The sequence below is a fragment of the Macrotis lagotis genome, chromosome 7, assembly GCF_037893015.1.
Source record: "Macrotis lagotis isolate mMagLag1 chromosome 7, bilby.v1.9.chrom.fasta, whole genome shotgun sequence".
In the NCBI taxonomy this organism is placed as follows: Eukaryota; Metazoa; Chordata; class Mammalia; order Peramelemorphia; family Peramelidae; genus Macrotis; species Macrotis lagotis.
This window is the reverse complement of record NC_133664.1, coordinates 153213299-153234399: the sequence shown is the minus strand read 5'-3', so window position 1 is coordinate 153234399 and position 21101 is coordinate 153213299. Positions and strand designations below refer to the sequence as shown.

Below are 21101 nucleotides of genomic sequence, written 5' to 3'. Positions count from 1 at the left end.
ATCAGGACTCTCAGGAACCAGTACTAGATTTAGAACCTTTTATTCTCCCCCCCTACCCCTCATTACATGGAACTGTTTCCATGACAACCAGCCACCCCAGAAGTCCTTGACATCATCTCTGGACTTCACAGCTGTGCCCAGGGGAGGGAATAGGCAGCTGCGCCCTTCACATTGCCCCAGTATGGACACATACCCACCCCCACTCTGTACAGTTCTCTGTAACCTAAATATAAATACCCTCCCTGCAGCTTCACCCAACTGCAATAACTCAGGGGTGCCAGGGCCATTGAGCCTGGTGCTGAGTGGGGGCTCCTCAAGGTGGGCCTGCTAAAGTCACCCCTGGAATTCATCAGCTCAGCTGATTGTGGCACCGGCCAGGGCTGCCCACCCTCTGAGGACTGGATGCTGTTGGCTCAGAGTCACCCTCTCTGCCCTCACCAATTGGCTTTCACCGAATTGATGTCACTCACAAGATTCTGGGCAAAACAAATGCCAAAGATCTGGAGCATGGCGATGCCCACAAAGACCCGGGCCACCACAACCAGGTTGTCTTGCAGCCACTTTTCAAACTGGCCCACACAGCCTTTCGTATGGATGAAGCTCTGTTGTTCCAATTCTGCAGGATCCTTGACACAGCAGGAGAAGGGCACTCCACACCACTCACAGCTGGGGTTCCAGTCAGTGCAGTTAAAATAGATGTTGAGGTTCCAGTCGCTGGGCCCTTGGGCTCCCCAGCAAGACCAATATTCCTGAGCAAAGTCAATGAGGTTTTGCAGGTCGATATCTTCCCGATAGGCCTTGACATTGTTGTTGATGAAGATATTAAGCTGGTCTCTAATCCAGTCCTTGAAGACGAAGGCCAGGATGTGGCCAGCTCCAGAAAGAAGATAAGTCCAAGGAACACTGAGGAAAAACTTGAGTAAAAAGGTGTTCTCCCGAAGAGCCCCAATGCAGCCTGCAAAGCCCAGCACAGACATGATACCTCCAACCACCACGAAGAACCAGACGGGATCCAGGCCACTCAGGTGGGTAAGTGAGGAGATGTTGGAAAGGACACCCTTCTCCCCCCAGGCCCACAGGCCTATGATCAGCAGCACAGCCCCCAAAAGCCAGAAAACAATGTTGAAACCAAATAGGAAGTATTTCCTGCAGCAGCCGACCTCGGGCTCCTGGAAGCGCTGCTGCTTGGCCGGCATGGTGAGCAGCCCTGGCTCAGCACCGGCCCCGGGCCTCCATGCTGAGTCCTTTTTAAAAATTCAATTTAATTTTCAGTTCCAAATGTGAACTGGGTCTTGAAGGAAACTAATGACCCTAAGAGGTAAAGGCAAGAAGTGGAGCATATTCCCAGACATGGGCAATGGTCAATGCAAAGGGATATAGGCAGAGATGGATTGTTGTGTATGTGTGTAGGAGGGACATTAAGATGACCAGTTTTGTAGTGTGTGTGTGAAGGGAAGTGATATATAATAAGGCAAGATAAGGTGGGATTGGGTTGCAGAGAATTTAGAATGCCAAAAGAGTTAATAATTAATCCTAAGAGGTGAAAGGGCCCTACTAAAGCTTATTTGAGGCAGATAGGTGTCATGGTGGACATATTGATGTACTGGACATCAGGAAGATGAGTTTAAAACCTATGACAAACACTTAAATAGATGTGTGACCCTAGGCAAGTCACTTAACCTATCTGAGTCTCAGTTTTCTAAAATATAAAATGAAGGTAATAATGGCACCTATTTCACAGGGTTTTTATGAAGATCAAATGAGATGTGTAAAATTTGCAAACATTAAAATACTCTCAAAATACTTGCTACCATCATCATCATCATCATCATCATCATCAACAACAACAACAACAACATTATTAAGTAGGAGAGTGATTTGGTTAGAGCTACACTTTAGGAAAATAACTTTTACTACATACCCATTCTCTTTTTATTAAAGTCAGATGCTACCAAACATTTATTCCTTATTTTATTATTTTAATGTTTCAAATAACCATTGTTTATTTTCTCTTCCTTTCATTTTCTTCCCCACTAGACAAAAGAAAAAGAAAAACAAAGCTTTTATAACAAATATACATTGTCAAGCAAACAAATTCCTACACTGATTATTTCCAAAAATGTATGTCTCATTCTATATCTAAGATCTATCATCTTTATGAGCTTTCTTATTGGTACTCTGGGATTATGGCTGGTCACTTCATTGATCAGACTTATTAAGTCCTTCAAAGTTTTGTCTTGAGATCATATGAGGACCAAGATGGCAGACCAGACCTTTTGCCCCCTATCTCCATGACCTCTCAAACCTCTCCAGAACAGAAGACAAAGAAACTTCAATGGTTCCCATTTTCTAGGATTCCCAAAATCCAAAAAATGGTAAAAAAAAATACTCCAAGCTCAGGAGTTGGTGTTCACTGACCCTGAACTTGCTTAGTACCCTTCACTCACCTCCTACTCCTCTATAGAGTTGGCAAGGAGGTGGCACTAGCAAGCCAAATGATATTACATAGATTTACACTGTCAATATTTATTATTTTTATATTAATATGACATGTGCAATGAATTTAATGATGATGATAATAATAATAATTTAGTTTCTAGAGAGTCTTTTCACAGGCAGGCTTTGGACTTGGGAAACTGGGCTTGCCTTTGTTAACTGAAGTGAAATGGTATAAACTGTACTGCATTGTTCTGTACCCCTGAAATAACCACTTTTGCACTTGGATGGTCACAAGTGATGTAATTCTTGTATTGTCCTGAATGGTATAGGCTTGTCCTGGAAAGATCACTCAAGCCCTTAAACTTATTGGTCTATCATAGGATCCTTATCCTTTCCCCTATAAAATATAGGATTAAATAAAATGACAATAAATATAGATTAGAAATGAAGTTTTGTTCTCTGGGATTTACCATAAACCTAAGTGGTAATGACCACCCCAAACTGAGAGAGAAGGGAGTATTTATCAAAAACAAAGGATGAGGGAAATTGATAACCTACTTGGAGGCCTATCTATGAAAGTTGTACAATATTAAAGTGTCCTATTTTTCCTCAAAGACTTATACAATATTATCTGGTGATGTGTTATCTCTTAATGGGCTTAAAACATCATTAGAGACAAGCCAAGTTTTCTGGCTTCCTGATTACCTATCTTCCTGAGTTTATAATTAACTTAGGGGGGGAGATATACAGGGATCTTAACTTCTTATCCACTGGCAAAGGTGGCTATAAAGTAAAGGTTCAGTACTGTCATAAAGAAATCAACCTTTTATCAGGAATAGTTTGAGAAACTTATAAAATCTTGTTCACAGGCTTACTCTGTCTCTGGTCTGCTTTGGCCTACCCAGGTTAGAGATAGTTCAGTAAAAACTGTTTTAACAACATCAGCTTTCTAGTTTTGTCAAAGACCCCAGCCCTAGGCTATGGAAATTTGCTCAGGTTCTTCCAGAGCAAAAACCTTTGAGGGACTGAAGCCCAGAAGTGCCAGCCCTACTTGGTGCAGAACTGGTGGTGTTGCAGGGAAAACAGGCTCTCAATTGTAGTCCCAGAAGAGAGAACTGAGGATCAGAGGGAGTAGGATGAATCACTAGGACAAGCTACTGTATGGGGTAGAGGGTGTGGGGAAGGAACACAGCACCCAACTGGGGCTTGTCTAACCACCCTAAAGTAATTTGGGGCAGAGACCTAAGCTAATGGATTTTGCCATTTGGTAGGAGGCTGCTGAGATATAGCTCCCTAAGAAAACCTCCAATAGAGGGGAGAGAGTCAGGAAGTGAGTAATAAGTAAAATAAGAGGGGAAGCCAGAAAGTACTAAAGATTTCAGGAAAAAAAATCTCAAAGACATGGAATACAGGAGAGAAATCAACAGGAAAACAGTAACAAAAGTTGGGTCCTCCAGAGTTAGTGAATAAGTTCAAGCATTTATGAATAAATACTATAAAGTGACAGAGGATTCTATGGAATTTGAAGAGAATATGGAATCACAACTTTCTTAAGTGTTTTAAAAGTGAAATGAGAAATATGAAAATAGAATTTATATAATGAACAGCAAAAATAATAAACATAATATAAAATCTTTAATCTGCAATGGACAGTCTTACCCAAAAAACCCCCCAAAAACAGAAGAATAGATTGGGAATGCAAATATACAGATGTGAAGGACAACCTAGAGTAAGAGAAGCACAAGATAATAACATTAAAAGAAAGTATGTTCCCTATGAAAGCATAATATATAATGACCTTGTAGACAGGATCCATAGAGGCAACTTAAGAATCACAGATCTCCCAAAATATTACATATCATAGCAATGGGAATAATAGAAGAGAACTACCCTAAGCTTCTAAACATAGAAAATGAAATTCCAAATGAAAGAATTCACAGATTACCAGGAAAAAAAGACAACTTCAAGACACATAGTGATTCAATATCATTAATATGGTTCTATATTTAGCAAGACTATAGCTATAAAGCCTATATTACAATGCTTTTTGTCAGGGGAGGGGGAAGGAAGGGAGAAAAATGTAAAAGAAAAAATGATTTTTGAAAACTACTGTTACATGTAGTTGGAAAAATAAATAGTAAAAAATATAAAATAATAAAAAAAAACACCCAGTGATTAAATTTAACAATTCAATTCAGAAACAAGTTCTGTAAGGCATCAAAAGAAAGACCTTCAAATACTCAAGAAAAGCAATTGAATAACACAAGACTATTCTGTACCCACTTGAAAAAGGAGGAGGAAATGGAATAATGTGCTAAGAAAAGCAACGAATCTTAGGATGCAACCCACTGTGACCTATCCTGCATATTTGAGATCAACGCTGCATGCTAAAAAAATATACATTCAATAATAAAGATGAATTTGAAACTTTTTTTAGAAAGAAAATCAGAATTTAAAAGACTGCTTCTCAAATACCCCAAACAACAGAAATTCAAAAGAAGTTAATAAATGCATCAAGTTAGGATAGCAGCAGGAGAGAGAGAGAGAGAGAGAGAGAGAGAGAGAGCAGCAGTAAAAGACTTATTTGTAATTGTATAGAAGGGGAAGGTAGAAATCTGGTAGAAATAACAGTGAAGAGGAAGACAGGGGCTATTATGGACTAAATCTTGTGACATCCTGTCTATAAGTGAATGCTTCCCTTGTGAGAAATTAAAAAAAAAACAATCCTAAGGGAAGAGTGAAATGGGAATTTATTTGATTGAGAGGAAAAAAAAGGGGGTGGTGGAATATATATATATGTAAAACCAGGTAAAAGCAGGAAAGAGGAACTAATAAACAAACCCCTAAAGAGACAGGGATAAAATTGAAAAGAGGGGTTTGGGGTGATAGGAAAAGAATCAGCAGGAACAAAGTCACCTTTAAAAAAAAAGATTAAAGTAAAAGTAACTAAAGGAACATAACAATGTTAATAGAAAGAAAAAAAATGATCACTTGAAAAAAAACCCCAATTTTAGAGACTGATGAAAAAATATAAATCTAACTCTCATAACTTTAAGTGTGAATGAATTAAACAATCCAATAAAATGAAAAAGTGACATTTTGAATAAGAAAATAAATCTCTATAATCTGTGGTTTATGAGAAACACTTTAAAAAAAGACATACACAAAATAAAACTGAAGGAAGTGAAAAAAGTTATGTATTTAAAAAATCAGGAGTTGTCACCATGTCATCAGACAAAGCAAAAGCAAATATTCCAAGAATAAAAATGGATAAACAAAGAAACTATATTATTCTATAAAAGGAACCATAGATAATTTTTTCATTGTATCTTTGTTATTTCAGTAGAAAGTACCTGTCTCCTTTATATTTACCAATAACTATGATTTTACTAGGTTTTAAAATGTTTGAACATGATTTTAACTGGTGCTGTATAATGCTGTAAAGTAGATAACCAAGATTTGAGTGGAAAGAGAGATGATGCATGATCTAATTGCCGATGATTGTTCACTCAATGCTACCTCTGAAGCTGAGATGCAACAAAAAATTGATTCTCTGCTACTTGTGCTATTTTGACCTCATAATTAACACCAAGTAAACACAGATGTTCCATCAGCCAACTCCAGACCATCCATATGTGGAACCATCGGTTACAGCACTTACCTTGGCAGTGTACTTTCCAGGGATATACATATTGATAATGAGGTTGATGTACAAGTTGCCAGAGCTAGCTCAGTATTTGGGAGGCTCTGAAGGAAAGTGTGGGAGAGAAGAGGTATTAGACTAATTACCAAACTGAAGGTCTACAGAGCTGTTGTATTGACCTCATTGTTGCATCTGTGGAATCTGGGTAGTCTACCAGTTCCATGCTAGTAAACTGAGTTGCTTTCATTTGAATTGTCTTAGGAAGACTCTGAAGATCACTTGACAGGACAAGGTACTAGGTAGACATTAAGGTTTTTTTCTTGGGCTAAACTGCCAAGCATTCAAACCCTATTGCAGAGATGACAACTCCAATGGACAAATGTAAACTTGCCCAAAAGACTATTTTGAAGAGAACCCACACAAGACAAATGCTCATATGGTGTTCAGAAGCAATACTAGGACACCTCTAGAGGTCTCCCTGAAGAACTTTGGAATTGATTGTATTACATGAGAGATGCTGGCATGGTGTACCTGCATCAAAGAAGGTTCTGTGCTCTATGAACAAAGCAGAATCGAAGATCAAAAGAAGCGTGAGATACACAAATTTAAAGAATTTACCCCAAATGTTCACTTGAACTAATTATACCTGACTTCTGGGAGATTGTTTCAAACTTGTATCGATCTGATCAATTATAATCAACCACACTGCAATTTGACTATACCATCATTTTGGTCCTCTTTGAGAACAAAGGACTATAACCAAGGAAAATGGGTTCAAATCCTACCTTTTATGTGTACTACTTATTTCTTCATAAGCATGTTTTGGAGCCAAAAATCTCTTTAAGACTGTAAGTTATAGATATAGTGATTAGCATCTGTATCAACAGAGAGTTCTCACATGGAAGGAATAATAGATTCTTGGCATATTGATAAATGATTTTAAGAATGGTGTCTGGCAGATAAATTGGATATTTATTATTTTCTGATTAGTCAAGGAAAGTAACCAATAAATAATTCTGAGCCTACTCAGTCATTTAACCATGAAAGAAGTACTAGGGTATTGTGCAAAGGCTACTGGATCTGAAGTTAGTTGAATCTCCTCTTTGCCATTGTCTGACTTACATTGCATAAATCACTTCCATTCTTTTGGTCTTAGTTGTCTCACCTATGAAAGTGAGATGATCTCTAAGGTCTCTTCCACCTCTAAAATCTTCTGACCAAAGCTTCTGTCAGTAAGTCAACTAAAAATCACTTATTAAATGTGCCAAGAAATATGCTTAGTGATCAGAGCATTATTTTTCTTTTATTTTCTCTTTTCCTGCCAACCCTTTGGCAGAGCAGTTACTAAACAGCATAACTCATGAAAATTATAAGAGAAAAAGAACAGCAAAGGACCTGAATAATGTAGAACAAAAGCCCATCCATCCATGTCTGATAAATTATCCTTCAAGGGTAGGTGGAGGTGAAGTTCAGTGCAGTGAATTTGTAGAAGAAAGAACATATTCCTGAAAATGAACAGGATGCCTATCAATTGGAAAATGGTTGAACTAATTATGCTATATTACACAATAAAATATTATTGTCATAAGAAATGATGATAGTTTTAGAAAAAGTTGGAAGTGATGAAGAGAGAAGTGAGAAGAAACACGAGAATAATTTCTACAATAATAATATTATAAAGACAAGCAATTTTGAAAGACTTAAGAATTTTGATTAATTCAATAATCAATCATGATTCTATCTCCTGATAACAGAAGTGATAGATTTAAGATGCAGAATGAGATAAAGCCACTGAGGAAATTTATTTTACTTGCCCTTGCATATTTATTATAAGGTTTTGGCTTTTCTTTTCTTTTCTTTTTTAATTTTAGGTGGGAGAGGTGGGAGGGAGAGAAAATAGTTTTGTTAATTGAAATAAATTTATTTTTAAAAAAGAACACCACTGGAGGGCAATATAGAGCTGTGTCTGCCTTCACTGGGAAAGAGTTTTTTTTTTTGGTTTTTTTCTTTCGCTAGAATAGTAAATTTGAGGAGAAATCTACTCCCTATTTTGGATGGGCAAAATTATATATTAAAGATGAAGGTTCTCCCATTTCCTGTCTCCTTGGAACTCCCTTCTTTAATCACTTAATCTGTTTATGTTTTTTTTTATTCTTAGTTTGAGCTTGGTATCAATTAAAGTATTACCCTATAATTTAGGCTATAGTTCCTAATTTAGAACAACCCACAGAAATCTTAATAAAAAGATAGAGTGTTCTTTTAGAACCAGAAAAATGAGTTTCTCATGGAATTGACACTAGGTGATTCAATGAATCTATAATTCCATTTCAATAAAGGCATAATTCTCTGCAGCATGTATGCATACTTCCTCTGTGAGTTCAGATCTTGTATAGATATTGTTCATACTCTCTCATATGATGAAGTTCATATTATAGCTAAAGTATTATATAAATAGAATAATTTCATGGACCTTTCTTCCCTTTTGACTCTGCCTTGGAGTTAAGGATAGAGTGCTGGTTTCTGAGTTTGAATCCCCATTTAATAGTTGTGGGACCACTGACCAATGTACTTAACTCTCAGAGCTTCAGTTTATTCATCTGCAAAATAAGAATGATAATACATATCCCAAGGTAAGGTTGAAATGAGAGAATGCTTTTCAAGCCTCAAAGTTATCATTTGAATATATGGAGAAACTTTTGACTTTACAACATGATTTGAACATTACACAATTCAAGTCCCCATGTTTCTGCTAAGTAATTCCCCCTTACTCACTAAAGTTGAATTAAATGAACTTCGAGTTGGAATATCATGATTCTCTGAAATCCTTGCAATGAGAAGGGGTAGCCTTGTCTTTCCAGGCCATAATTATGGTTTAGTCAGTCATTTTTTTTTTCAGTCATGTTCTACTCTTTGTGACCCCATTTGGGTTTTTTTGGCTAAGATACTGGATTGCTTTGCCATTTCCTTCTCTAGCTCATTTGACAGATGAGGAAACTGAGGCAAATAGGGTAAGTGACTTGCCAGGGTCACACAGACAGTAAATGTTTGAGGCCAGATTAGAATTCAAGAAAATGAGTCTTCCTGACTCTAGGTCTAATACCCTATCCATTGCACCACCTAGCTGCCCTATATAAGTATGGTAATGATGATAATAATTCATTTTTATATGATGCTTTAAGGCTTCTATGGACTGTGTAGATTTATAGGAGCTATAGAGGATTTATAGACATCATCCTGGAGATGTCCAAAAATCACACAGGAAGATAAAGTGTCAACATGTGTAATCATAGATTCACCAAGATATATAAAAGCATACAAAACACTTTTCTTATAACTCACCTACAAAGTAGGCAGTGAAATTATTATTTCCAATTTGCAAATAAGAAAATTGAAGCTCAAAGAGTTTTAATTGAATTGTAGTATGATATAATAGAGCAACAGACTTGGAGTCAGAGATAATTTTACTGTTTATTCTACCTGAGTAACTACCTGGGCAGCTAGGTGGTACAATGAATAGTGGGCAGGCTATAGAGTCAGAAGGGCCTTAGTTCAAATCTGGCCTCAGACACTTACTAGCTATGTAACTTTGTACAGGTCACTTAAACCTGTTGAAATGAAATCATGGAGAGTTTGACAAGACTAATTGACACCCCTCCTCAAAAAACCTCAAACAAAAACTTTTAATGATGACAAAAGTTCCACTAAAGCTTTTTGAGTTTTAGTTTTTCCTGTCTGTAAGATAAAACAATTAACCCAGATGACCTAGATGACTCTTCCAACTCTAGATCTTCAAACTACAATTTTTATTATTAGAGCATAGATCAAGAGTTGAAAAGAACTTTAGAAGTCATATATTCCAAACCATCCCCTCACCCTCATTATATATATATATATATACATATATATATATATGTATATATATGTGTATATATATATATATGTATATATATATATATATATATATATATATATATATATATATATATATGGAAACTCTTATTTAGCTAAGATTGTAGCCAGGATTCAAACTCAGATCCTCTAACTTTGGATGCTGATGGTCACAGCTGCAGTGGGAATTCAAAACCTAGTCCTCAGACTAGATTTCACCTTGCCCTGTTGTCACATATAGAACAAGATTTATGAGTGATAGACCTCATGTAGTTCAATTCAATTTACATTCTTGAGAGTTAAGGACCTGTATTTGCACTTTGTTGTTTCTGGAAGGAAGGATTACAGAACTAGATGAGTAAAATTCAGTACCTACTTTAGGGAATTTACAAATGGACCATTGGGCATTATTTCTACATTACTGATAAAAATGAGGCAAGAGGTAAGGGTAAATGACCTTATCCCAAGGGCAATAGAGCAGGACTGTTATTAAGAAAGACCTGGACTTAAATTCTATCTCTGATATTAATTAGCTATGTGACCATGAAATCACTTAAACTCTCCATATCTCAGATTTTTCATCTGTTAAAGGTGAATAACATTTCCAGTCTCTAACTTACAGAATTGTTTTAAGGCTTATATAATTATAGTTAAAAGTTAGCTATGTTGGAAGGCTTGCAAAGTGCATTACATTTATTATCTCATTTGACTCTTTCAACTTTGAGAGGTAGAGACAAGAAGAGAGGATCTCAACCTTTTTTTGGGGGGGGGTCAAAGATCCCTTTGGCAGTCTGGTAGATTCCATTAACTCATTCTTAGAATAATGTTTTTAAAAGAATGAAATAAAACACACAGGATTACAAAAGTATACATATATGTGTGTATGTGTGTGTGTATCTGAATATATGTGTATGTGTGTATATATATATATATATATTCAGATACACACACACACACACACACACACACACACTATTTGAAACTTTATAGACCCAGGACTAAAGATATCATTTTCCATTCTTTTATAGATGAGTATTATTGAGGTTAAGAAAGGCTGTGACTTAATTCACAGTCATAAAGCAAAGATCTGAACTCATCATCAGAGAACTCTATTCATTATGGTGATTATCTGCTTAGTGTTAAGTGTTTTATAAATCTTAAGTCACTATTTTTGCCACCTAGAGGCATTTAGCATAGTACATAGGGTTGGAGACTTTGGGCAACTCTTTGAAAGAGGTTTTTAATATTTTCATGTGCCACAGAGTTCTCTAACAGTCTAGTGAAGTCAATGACCTTTTCTCAGAATGTTTTTAAATATCTAAAATAAAATATATAGGATGACAACTAATTATAATGAAATAAAGATTTAATTTTTTTCTCACTCAGGAATCCTGAATTTCTGAATCATTAATTGGGGTCTGTAGACTTCTAGTAAGAATTCTTACTTTAAGACTATAAATTGAAGAGCCTTCCATTGAGAAAGGGACTTTCTATGCGGGGAGTTCCCAGTTACCCAAGAAGTTTCAAATCTACCTTCCTGCCCCCACTTCCATGAATTATTATTTAAGGAAGGCTTTCCTCCTTCCTCTCTTTTCCCTTTATTCCTTTGCATTTTAGAATTCTTGTGTGTCTAGGTCAGATTCTTCAAAATACACAATGGGATGAATGGGATCATTTACAGCTTTTTTTTTTAATTTAAAGCCAAAGTAGCACAGGCTCATCCCTCAGGGTTTCTTGTTGAAAGTTCAATAGGCTTCCCTTTTTTATTGGCTTTTCTATTTCTTAAAGGTGAAATTGAGGCAACTAGATGACAAAGTAGATAGAACACTGTAGCTTGGAATCAGGAATCAGGAATCATGAGTTCAAATTCAGTCTCAGATACTAGTTATGTGATGCTGGGTGAGTCACTCTGTGCCCCAGTTTTCTCTTCTGTTAAATGACCTGGAGAAGGAAATTACAAATCTTTTAGTATCTTTTCACAGACAGTCGAACACTACTGAACAATAACCAAAAAAAGGGAAATCACGTAAAAATAAGAACCTAAATAAGAGTCATAAAGATTGGTACACATATAGACCTGGGAAAGTTAGTATTGTTTGGGAGGAGTCTGTTGCTGTCTTAAAAAGAGTCAGGGTTCCTTTCAGATCTGCCCAGAAGGGTTGTTGCAATACCTTCTCAGGTTGCTTCCCTGAGTTACTATAATTATTTGTGGAAGTGTTGGAGTGAGGACCCCAGGTCTGAACTGGAAAGAGAACTTTGTTCTCTTGACTCGACTTTGTTTCCTTGGCTCACAAACCATTTGCCATTGGTTGCTGTTTGTTCTGGCCAAAAAAAAAGAGAGAAAAATTAATTTGCAAAAATACTTGGTTCTGGTTGGAATATAGCAGGGAAAACTAGGCAGTAAGAAATATAACATAGCAGAGGAAATATTGGGCAAAGAAAAGTATTGTGCCAACAAACATTTAATCTGTTCTTCTTCTACCAGGATACCATGCAAATTAGATAATCTGTTCCCTTTTTGAGCTGGCCTTGCACTAATGAGGCACTACACTATATATCAGACTCCTGTCACATATATCTCACTAGCAAAGGCACCTCTGGTCTTTACTCCTATATATTGTACTGACTCCTGTTCCATGCATCTTGTTATCTAGACAGAAGCCATCTGGGCTGGCGTCTTATAGCCATCTTACCAAAGGGGAGGCTAAGACACTCATCTCATATATTTTAACACTGGCGCCTCCAAGTTGTCTCACCAAAAAGGGATACTAAGGCACAATAAATTCACTAGGACACCTGCTAATTAAAATTATGACCCTGAACAAAAGTTAACCCCTTTGGACATGCACCGTGAACACTGCCTTGATCCATGGATTAGACTCATGTTAGTCCCTCCCTAGTACTGCCCTCATTCCTCTCCAACGCCTCCCAGAACATTCTTTTCCATTCTAAACTTACCTATTAAAAAAGTCCTTCCTTTCTTCCTTACCTTTGCTATTTTCTTTTCAAATTTTTTTTTCCTTTGCTACCCTCTTAAGGAACTTTCTAACCTTCCCTAAGAAATCTAACCCTTATTACTGCCCTTGCTTTGTCAGTTGTTACTTGTAAATAAATAAATAAATAAAACTCGTAAATAAAGTTTTGTGTCTTTACACCTCTGGCTTAAGGGCTGTGCCAATTTTCTTCATGTTTGTGGAACCCCTGCAGTCTTTACAACTCTGACTGTACAGTAGTCTTTTCTAAATAGTTTTTTCAGCTTCAGTAGCTACAATAGCAAGCAAAAGAGCAAACCAACAAACCAATCAGTGTTGTTGTTGAATCGTGTCTGATTCTCTATGACCCTATTTTGGGTTTTCTTGGCAAAGATCCTGGAGTAATTTGACGTATCCTTTCCCAGTTCATTTTACAGATGAGGAAATTGAGGTAAATGAGGAAACAGGTAAATGAATTGCCAAGGGTTACACATCTACTTAGTGTCTGAGACTGGATTTGAACTCATGCTGGCAGAGTTGAACTCAGACTGGCACTCTATCCACTGTGCCACCTTACCTCCTAGATTTGGAGAGAGAGAACCTAGCTAGGGACCCTGACTCTGCCACTTATTAGCTTTTTGACCTTGATTAAGTCATTTAATCCCTTTGGTCCTCAGTGTCCTTATGATTAAAATAGAGGCATTGCACCAAATGGTCTCTAATAGCCCTTCCAACTCTAAAACTATGATCCCAAGACAAAAGAAAAAAACACCTCAAGAGGGTAAATTTGCTTGGAGGGGAAGGGAGAGGTGAGGAAGAAAGAATTAAGAAAAAAAGATAAGCAAGAGATGGTCAGATGAAGTTCTGAAGGCTTCCTTCTCTCTAAATTTCTGGTACAGAATGAAAAGAGCAGTCTGTGGGTATAGGAAAATTCATTTAATATTAACAGGTCAATTCCCTTGAGCAGTAGATGGAGACCAGATGCCAAATTTTATGTGAGTCCAAATGAAGCATGAACAGTTTACCCCCACATCACTATCCCCTGTCAGATCTATTTAAATCATTAATTTCTGAAGCAAAAAAACCCCCCACAAAAACCATAGATCAAAAATCATAGAATTACAGTAAAAGGGAATAAAGACCTTAGAAATTGTCTAGTAAGTTTACTTTTTTAAAAGTTGAGGAAAGAGTAGCTTTGTACAAGATTGTCTGAAAGTAACACAATTACTTAGTGGTAGAGCTGGGTCTAAACCTCTAGTTTCCAAGCTCCCAGACAGATGGCTTTTCCAGAGGCCATTTTGAACACACACACACACACACACACACACACACACACACACACACTCACACACATGCATTCATCACTACAAAAAAGTAAAATGTAAACTCCTTCCTCAATATATACATGCATACACCAGAAACAGTCTATTTGTTTCATTTCTAATTTTTCTGTTTAAAAATTTGCATTCACTTGCCTTTTCTCTAAAGTTATTCCATCTCTAGTTTTCCTTCACAAATTGGAGTTGACTACTGTTTTCTGGGTTCTCATTGACCCCTTTTCTGTTTGATCTTTCACTATTTTTTTATTTTTCCTCATCAGCTTCTCCCTCGTCCTACTCTGGTGTCTCATGACAATGCAAAAAGAGGTACCTTTGGCTTAGTGAAGTTTGTGCCAGTTGAAGAAAAGTGTGGTACAGATGGGAAAACCACAAATTTAGAACAGAGGATCTAGGTTCAAATTTTGGTTCAAGTTGAATGTAACTTTGAAAAAAATCACTCAATATTGTAGAGAGGGCAGCTAGATGGTGAAGTGGATAAAGCACTGACCTTGGATTCAGGAGGACCTGAGTTCAAATGTAGCTTCAGACACTTGACAATGACTAGCTATATGGCCTTGGGCAAGTCACTTCACCCTGATTGCCTCACATCCAGGGCCTTCTCCTGTCATCCTGATTCATATCTGACCACTTGATCCAGATGACTCTGGAGGAGAAAGTGAGGCTGGTGTATTAGCATAGCACCCCCTCACTCAAATCTAATTCATGTGCTTGCCATGGCATCACCTCCCTGATGTCACGATCTTCAAAAATGAAAGACAAGAATTATTATTATTAATATTATTATTGTTGTTGTTGTTGTTGTTGTTGTTATTTTGGAGACTTTGTTTCCTTATCTGAAAAGTGAGCATCCAGGACCATCTCTAGTCATCCTGATCAATATCTGAACCCAGATGGTTCCAAAGGAGAAAGTAAGGCTGATGACTTAGCCCCTCACCCCATCTCTCAAATTTTATTCAAGTACATGCTGTGGTATCATCTCTTTGGTGCCATAGTCTTCTTTGAGAATGAAGGACAAATAACAAAAAAAATGAATTGTACAAAACCAGCCCCTTTCACCTCTAAACCTATGATCCTGTGAAGTTATAAAAACTCATGGATAATCATTATCTGAGACCAGCCTCTTTGTTTATAGAAATTCATTACCAACAGGTTGGCAATCAGATAATGGTTTTTTAGTTCTGACAACTAATTAAGACTTATTCTACTACAGATAATTTTGTCATATTTACTGATAGATGTAGTATTCATGTCCTTTGGGATCAGCTTGGAAGTCTCATCTCTTTTTCCTCCCTTTTCTTTTCCTTCAAATTCTCCTTTGATTTTTACAATTCCTTATGGTTCTTTGGTCAATTTCCCTTGCTATCACAAATCAAAATTCTCCCTTATATCTTTAGACCTTATCAAGAAGATATTAATAAAGAAATGTTGTCTGGAATGATACTTTGGACTATGGAAGGGGATTTTTTTTTTTTTGTTAGGTTTTTGCAAGGCAAAGGGGTTAAGTAACTTGCTCAGGGTCACACAGCTAGGTAATTAGTGTCTGAGGCTGGATATGAACTCAGGACCTCCTGACTCCAGGGCCAGTGCTCTATTCACTGCACCCCCAGAAGGGTATTTTCAAAGGAAATGCCAGCTCTCTGCCCTCTTAGAATTTATATTCTAAGTCAGATACAATACTCCAGAACAAATTAATCAAGCAAACTAGCTACCAAAATGCCATTGGGTCTTAATAGCTGCAAAATAAAGCCAAATTTTTGTTGCATTATTATATTTTATATATCTTGTTTATTTCAGGCATTTACCCCCCTTTCTAAAGTAGATGAGAAGAAAAACCTAGGAATATGGGAAAAGAGCAGCCAAGGAGGGACTCAGAATATTGAGAAAGAAATCCAATTCTTCCTTTCCCTCCACCCCAGTTGATAGCATTGTTGGGTCAATTTTTTTTCATACAGTCATAAAATCTTAGAGATGAAAGAAATTTTCTCCAGTGGTCACCTACCAACCAGTAACAAAAAATGGACATTTAGCCACAGTTTGAAAATCTTTAATGACTGAGAACTCAAGACCTTGAAAGAACCCATTTCCTTTTTTTGCATTGCATGTATTATTAGGAAATTCTTCTTTATACAGAGTAGAAATCAGCCAGTCTAAAACCTCTACCCATCTATCCTAGCTCTGTTCCCTAAATTTCAATAAAATAAATAAAATTAAGGAGTTGGACTAGGTAACCTCAAAGTTCCTTTCTAGCTTTAACACAGATATTTGAAGATATCTTCTACCTCCAGTCCAGCCAAAACAAAACATCCCTAAATCTTTCAATGGAACCAGACTTTCCCTTCAGTAGTCAAAGCCTTCAATGAGGGATCTCCCAAGCTGTGTGTGTAAGTTACCTTAAATTCAAGTTTTCTTGGCTCAAGTCATCCCAGGTAAGGATGTCAGATCTGTTATTAAAAAAACAAACAAACAAAAATAAAAACACCCCCCCCATTTTAGACAAGTTGCCCTGATTTATCCTATCCTACGATTCTATAAACAAACAAAACCCCCCATCATCCCAGATAAGGACCCAAGATATATTGGCTATCTTCAAAGGAATATGAAACTCAAGGTTGGTGGGAATCAATCCAAGCCCTCATCCACAGATGAAAGAAATGATTATTAAAAACCAAAGGTTTCTGGAGAGTAATATGGAACTATGCCCAAAGAGTAATAAAACTGTTAATACTCTTTGATCCAGCAATTCCAATGCTAGGTCTATATCCAGAAGAAATTGTAAAAAAAGGGAAAAGTCTCACATATTTCAAAATATTCATAGCAGCTCTTTTTTGTAGTGGCAAAAGAATTGGAAATTTAATTAAAATTTTTTTTTTAATTTAAGGCAGTGGGGTTAAGTGACTTGCCCAAGGTCACACAGCTAGGCAATTATTAAGTGTCTGAGGTCAAATTGGAACTTGGGTCCTCCTGACTCCAGGACCAATGCTCTATGCACTGCGCCACCTAGCTGACCCCAAAGAATTGGAAATTGAGGGGATTCCCATCAATTGGGGAATGGCTAAAGAAGTTATGGTACATGAATATCATGAAATATTATTGTTCTATAAGAAATCATAAATGGTCAGACTTTAGAAAAGCATGGAATGACTTATGGGATCTGATGCTTAGTGGAGGGAGCAGAACCAAGAGAACAATGTATACATCAACAACAACACTGTGAGATGAACAACCTTGACTGAACCTCAGCAGAGAGGTAGGACAACTTTACACTTGATCTTAGCCAAAAGGCCGAGAAGCAATGTAAGACAACTTTATTAGATTAGCTATGGACAATGTTATCCCCATCCAGAGGAAGAAAAACAAAACAAAACAAAACAAAAACAAAACACACACACACACACACACACACACACACACACACACACACACACCAACCTTCAAAATCTGATGAACACTTTATAAAAATTATCTCATGTTTCTCTTTCCCTTAATCCTAATTTTTCATACCAAAAATAACTAACTTGTAGGCATGTTTATCAAAAAGATGTATGCACAATGCTAACCTGATCACCACTGAGGGGAGGGGTGGGTAGGAAGGGATTGTGGAAGAAAATTTTGTAACTTAAAAATATACATGTGCTTATGGATGAAAACAAACAAAAACAAGCAAGCAAATGAATGAATGATAAACAAACAAACAAACAAACAAATAAATAGATAGATAGATAGATAGATAGATAAATAAATGAATAAACCAACCAACTAATGGTTTGGGGAGATTTAGAGGTCCCTGTTTTTCCAAAGTTCTCTGAAGGTTGAACTAACTTTCTCTTTAATCATGGTCTACCCCCATTCAACTTAACAAGGGATCTAGACTACAGTGAATTCCTACTCATTGTGTTCTAACTTCAGCAAGTTTGGGGCATTAGATCTTTTTGTCTTGCTTGCCCAAACCTGGGGGGTGTTCTGGGTGTAGAGATATACTCTTTTTCCAAGAGTGACACATGCCACTCTGCGAGTCACTCTTTGGAGTGAGGTCATTTCTCTTTGTAAAAGTCACCTTTCATTGAATTGTTTTTGCTTTTTTTCATTGTGTTTTACTTTCCCAATTACATGTAGAGAGAGTTTACAACATTCATTTTTGTAAATTTTTCTCCCTCTCTCCTCCCAAAATGGCAAGACAGTAAGAAATCTGATATAGATTATACATGTACATTAAGTATATTTCTATATTAGTCTTGTGAAAAAAGAATCAGAACTAAAGGGAAAAATATAAGAAAAAAATGAAAATTATGCTTTGATCTGCAGTCACATTCCATTGTTCTTTCTCTGAATGTGGATGACATTTTCCATCACAAGTCTTTTATTTTTTAGTTTTTGCAAGACAGTGGGATTAAGTGACTTGCCCAAGCTCACACAGCTAGGTAATAACTAAGTATCTGAGACTAAATTTGAACGCAGGTCCTCCTAACTCTAGGGCTGGTGCTCTATCCATTGCACCACCTAGCTACCCCTTCACAAGTCTTTTAGGATTGTCTTTCATAGGGGCATCTAGGTGGCACAATGGATAGAGAACCAACCCTGGAGTCAGGAGGACCTGAGTTCAAATTAAGCCTCAGATACTTAGTAATTGCCTAGCTATGTGGCCTTGGACAAGTCACTTAACCCCATTGCCTTGCAAAAATCAACCAAAAAAAAGAGAATTGTCTTTCATCACTGTATTGCTAAGAAGAGCTAAGTCTATCGTATCATCACTAAGTTTTGCAGTTATCATGTACAATGTTTTCTTGGTTTTGCTCACTTTATTCAGCATCATTCATAAAAGTTTTTCCAAGTTTTTCTGAAATTTGCTTGCTTATCATTTCTTATAGAACAGGAATATTCCATTATATTCATGTTCTACAACTTGTTCAGCCATTTGCCAATTGATGGACAGCCCTTTAATTTCTATTTCTTTGCCACCACAAAAAAAAGATCTGCTAAAAATATTTTTGTTTATCTAGGTCCTTTCCCCCTTTTTTAATTATCTCTTTGGAATACAGACCTAGTAGTAGAGTATTGCTACATCAATTGGTATGCACAGTTTTATAACCCTTTGACCATAGTTCCAAATTGCTCTCCAGAATGGTTGGATCAGTTCACAAGTCCTCCAACAGTGCATTAATGCCCCATTTAGCCTAAATCCCTTCCAATATTTATCATTTTACTTTTCTGTCACATTAGCCGCACTGATAAATGTGAGGTGGTACCTCAGAGTTATTTTTAATTTGCATTTCTCTAACAGTGATTTAGAGCATTTTTTTTCTATGACTGCAGATAGTTTAAGTTTCTTCATCTTAAAACTAACTGTTCAAATCCTTTAATCATTTTTAAATTGGGGATGACTTAGTTCTCTGTATATTTTAGAAATGAGATCTCCTGCAGAAACACTGGTGTAAAAATTGTTACCAGTTATCTGCTTTCCTTCTAATCTTGGTTGCATTGGTTTTGTTTGTGTAAAACCATTCCAATTTAGCATAATCAAAACAATCCATTTTGCATTTCATAATCTTCTCTATTTCTTGCTTGTACACAAATTCTTTTTTCAATAGACCTGACTGGTAATCTTGCTCTCCTAATTTGTTTATGGTTTCACCCTTTATGTCTAAATCCTGTACCCATTTTGACTTTATGGTGTAAGATACTTTTCTGTGCAGAGGAATATTATATCCTAGCAGTTTTTGTCAAATAATGAGTTCCTATTCAAGAAATTGAAGTCTTTGGGTTTATCCAAACAGTAAATTATTGTAGCTATTTACTGCTCTTGTGTAACTAACCAATCTCATTGATCCACTATTCTATTTCCTAGCCAGTACCAAATAGTTTTGAGGATTGGCACTTTTTAATGTAGTTTTAGATCTAATGTGGGTAGGCAACCTTTCTTTGCAATTTTTTTCATTAATTCCTTTTTGATATTCTTGACCTTTACTTCTTCCAGATAAATTTTGTTGCTATTTTTCCTAGCACTACAAAATAATTTTTAGTGGTTTGATTGATATGATGCTGAATAAGTAATTTAATTTAGGTAAAATTGTCATTTTTAATATATGAGTTTGACCTAAGTATGAAAATTGCTATTTTTTCAATTGTTTAGAACTCATTTTAATTGTGTGAAAAGTATTTTACAGTAGTATTCATATAGTTTCTTAATTTGTCTTGGCAGATAGACTCCTAAATGTTTTGTCTACAGTTATTTTTTTTAAACATTCTTTAAAAAATTTTTTTTATTTATTTAAAGCAATGGGGTTTAAGTGACTTGAACAAGGTCACAAGCTAGGCAATTATTAAGTGTCTGAGGCCGGATTTGAACTCAGGTCCTCTTGACTCCAGGACTGGTGCTCTATCCACAGTGCCACCCAGCTGCCTAGCTGCTCCCTATTTGCTGGACTTTCTTATGAATGTGTAGAAATGCTGATAATTTATGTGGGTTTATTTAATATTCTGCAACTTTGCTAAAGTTGTGAATTGTTTCAAGTAGTTTTTTAGTTGATTTTCTAGGATTCCCTAAGTATACCATCATATCTATAAAGAGTGATAATTTTATTTCCTCATTGCCTCTTCTAATTCCTTGAATTTCTTTCTTCTCTCAGTACATTTTTTCCATTCCTTAATTTTTTAATATAATCAAATCATAAATAAATGCCCTATCTAAGTAAACTTCTGTCCTAATAGAGATATAATTCCCAAGAATTATAAATATCATCTTCCTATGTAGGGATGTAAACAGTTTGATCTTATTGAAGAATGGTTTTTTTTCTTTTCTGTTTACCTTTTTATACGGTTTTT

General features: G+C 36.3%; 1 pseudogene; it reads right to left on the bottom strand.

Moving 5' to 3' along the window:
* Positions 1-434: 434 nt before the first annotated feature.
* Positions 435-1197, bottom strand: LOC141493882 (tetraspanin-17 pseudogene; annotated as a pseudogene).
* Positions 1198-21101: the final 19904 nt, after the last annotated feature.